Here is a 2,500-nt window from a genome sequence, read left to right on the forward strand (position 1 = left end):
GATGGGAGACTGCCTGGGAATACCAGGTGCTGTAGGCTTTTTTGTGCTCCATGATTAGTAATTGCGCAACTTCTCAATTATTTTTCAAATTTGGTATGTTTCCAAAATAATTGTATCCCGTTTTATAGCGGAAATGTTGGACAACATCATGAGGGCTGGAGCTACCTTTTTACATAGAATTAGCATACAGGTAGTGTGTTCATGGGTAATAAATCGACTTTCACATGTAATGCAGTACAGAGAATATTGAGTCCTTCAAGAGGCATGAAAGAAAACCATTATTGTGTTGATTGTTCTCTCCACCTCCCTGCAACAGACACAGGATGGATGAATTAAAGTTATCCTACCAGACATAGGAGTCCTGAATGGGCCCACCAGTCTTATATATCTCGCCTGATCGAGCCTGATCGAGCGATGAGCGTGGTATCATGTTGCAAGTGGCTGCATGGCTTAGCTTACTAAATGCAAATGCATAAGAGTAATATTCTTAGCATTCCTAGAGCCTACGGCCACACCACACTGAATGCACCCGATCTCGTCTGATCTCGGAAGTTAAGCAGTGTCAGGCCTAGTTAGTACCTGGATGGGAGACCGCCTGGGAATACCAGGTGCTGTAGGCTTTTTTGTGCTCCAAGTTCAGGAAGTGAGCCCTTTCTCAATTGCCTTTTAAAACTGCAAGGTCTAGCCGACTAGATGCTTAAAAGTACAACACTCACTAGGCCCAGAGCCTACGGCCACACCACACTGAATGCGCCTGATCTCGTCTGATCTCAGAAGCTAAGCAGTGTCGGGCCTAGTTAGTACCTGGATGGGAGACCGCCTGGGAATACCAGGTGCTGTAGGCTTTTTTGTACTCCAAGTTCAGGAAGTGAGCCATTTCTCAATTGCCTTTCAAAACTGCAAGGTCTAGCCGACTAGATGCTTAAAAGTACAAAACTCACTAGGCCCAGAGCCTACGGCCACACCACACTGAATGCGCCCGATCTCGTCTGATCTCAGAAGCTAAGCAGTGTCGGGCCTAGTTAGTACCTGGATGGGAGACCACCTGGGAATACCAGGTGCTGTAGGCTTTTTTGTGCTCCAAGTTCAGGAAGTGAGCCATTTCACAATTGCCTTTCAAAACTGCAAGGTCTAGCCGACTAGATGCTTAAAAGTACAAACTCACTAGGCCCAGAGCCTACGGCCACACCACACTGAATGCGCCCGATCTCGGAAGCTAAGCAGGGTCGGGCCTAGTTAGTACCTGGATGGGAGACTGCCTGGGAATACCAGGTGCTGTAGGCTTTTTTTGTGCTCCATGATTAGTAATTGCGCAACTTCTCAATTATTTTTCAAATTTGGTATGTTTCCAAAATAATTGTATCCCGTTTTATAGCGGAAATGTTGGACAACATCATGAGGGCTGGAGCTACCTTTTTACATAGAATTAGCATACAGGTAGTGTGTTCATGGGTAATAAATCAACTTTCACATGTAATGCAGTACAGAGAATATTGAGTCCTTCAAGAGGCATGAAAGAAAACCATTATTGTGTTGATTGTTCTCTCCACCTCCCTGCAACAGACACAGGATGGATGAATTAAAGTTATCCTACCAGACATAGGAGTCCTGAATGGGCCCACCAGTCTTATATATCTCGCCTGATCGAGCCTGATCGAGCGATGAGCGTGGTATCATGTTGCAAGTGGCTGCATGGCTTAGCTTACTAAATGCAAATGCATAAGAGTAATATTCTTAGCATTCCTAGAGCCTACGGCCACACCACACTGAATGCACCCGATCTCGACTGATCTCGGAAGTTAAGCAGTGTCAGGCCTAGTTAGTACCTGGATGGGAGACCGCCTGGGAATACCAGGTGCTGTAGGCTTTTTTGTGCTCCAAGTTCAGGAAGTGAGCCCTTTCTCAATTGCCTTTTAAAACTGCAAGGTCTAGCCGACTAGATGCTTAAAAGTACAAAACTCACTAGGCCCAGAGCCTACGGCCACACCACACTGAATGTGCCTGATCTCGTCTGATCTCAGAAGCTAAGCAGTGTCGGGCCTAGTTAGTACCTGGATGGAAGACCGCCTGGGAATACCAGGTGCTGTAGGCTTTTTTGTACTCCAAGTTCAGGAAGTGAGCCATTTCTCAATTGCCTTTCAAAACTGCAAGGTCTAGCCGACTAGATGCTTAAAAGTACAAAACTCACAAGAACCAGAGCCTACGGCCACACCACACTGAATGCGCCCGATCTCGTCTGATCTCGGAAGCTAAGCAGTGTCGGGCCTCGTTAGTACCTGGATGGGAGACCGCCTGGGAATACCAGGTGCTGTAGGCTTTTTTGTGCTCCAAGTTCAGGAAGTGAGCCATTTCTCAATTGCCTTTCAAAACTGCAAGGTCTAGCTGACTAGATGCTTAAAAGTACAAAACTCACTAGGCCCAGAGCCTACGGCCACACCACACTGATTGCGCCCGATCTCGTCTGATCTCGGAAGCTAAGCAGTGTCCGGCCTAGTTAGTA

At 46.8% G+C, this 2,500-nt stretch overlaps 6 non-coding genes and 3 pseudogenes across 6 annotated transcripts; all 9 read left to right on the top strand.

Moving 5' to 3' along the window:
* The window catches only part of LOC138547090 (5S ribosomal RNA), a 109-nt pseudogene extending 71 nt beyond the window's left edge, over positions 1-38 (top strand).
* A 463-nt stretch (positions 39-501) lies between these two features.
* LOC138548721 (5S ribosomal RNA) lies at positions 502-620 on the top strand. The gene has a single exon (XR_011292513.1). It is a non-coding gene; the product is annotated as a 5S ribosomal RNA (ribosomal RNA).
* A 106-nt stretch (positions 621-726) lies between these two features.
* On the top strand, positions 727-845 carry LOC138539357 (5S ribosomal RNA). Its single transcript, XR_011287426.1, has one exon. It is a non-coding gene; the product is annotated as a 5S ribosomal RNA (ribosomal RNA).
* A 106-nt stretch (positions 846-951) lies between these two features.
* LOC138537155 (5S ribosomal RNA) lies at positions 952-1,070 on the top strand. Its single transcript, XR_011285301.1, has one exon. It is a non-coding gene; the product is annotated as a 5S ribosomal RNA (ribosomal RNA).
* Positions 1,071-1,175: 105 nt separating this feature from the next.
* LOC138543283 (5S ribosomal RNA) lies at positions 1,176-1,284 on the top strand (annotated as a pseudogene).
* A 464-nt stretch (positions 1,285-1,748) lies between these two features.
* On the top strand, positions 1,749-1,867 carry LOC138538243 (5S ribosomal RNA). The gene has a single exon (XR_011286350.1). It is a non-coding gene; the product is annotated as a 5S ribosomal RNA (ribosomal RNA).
* A 106-nt stretch (positions 1,868-1,973) lies between these two features.
* On the top strand, positions 1,974-2,092 carry LOC138539473 (5S ribosomal RNA). Its single transcript, XR_011287539.1, has one exon. It is a non-coding gene; the product is annotated as a 5S ribosomal RNA (ribosomal RNA).
* Positions 2,093-2,198: 106 nt separating this feature from the next.
* LOC138549765 (5S ribosomal RNA) lies at positions 2,199-2,317 on the top strand. The gene has a single exon (XR_011293537.1). It is a non-coding gene; the product is annotated as a 5S ribosomal RNA (ribosomal RNA).
* A 106-nt stretch (positions 2,318-2,423) lies between these two features.
* The window catches only part of LOC138542577 (5S ribosomal RNA), a 119-nt pseudogene continuing 42 nt past the window's right edge, over positions 2,424-2,500 (top strand).

This window comes from Ambystoma mexicanum, unplaced genomic scaffold (genome assembly GCF_040938575.1).
Source record: "Ambystoma mexicanum isolate Mex_15411 unplaced genomic scaffold, UKY_AmexF1_1 Mex_scaf10, whole genome shotgun sequence".
Lineage (NCBI taxonomy): Eukaryota > Metazoa > Chordata > Amphibia > Caudata > Ambystomatidae > Ambystoma > Ambystoma mexicanum.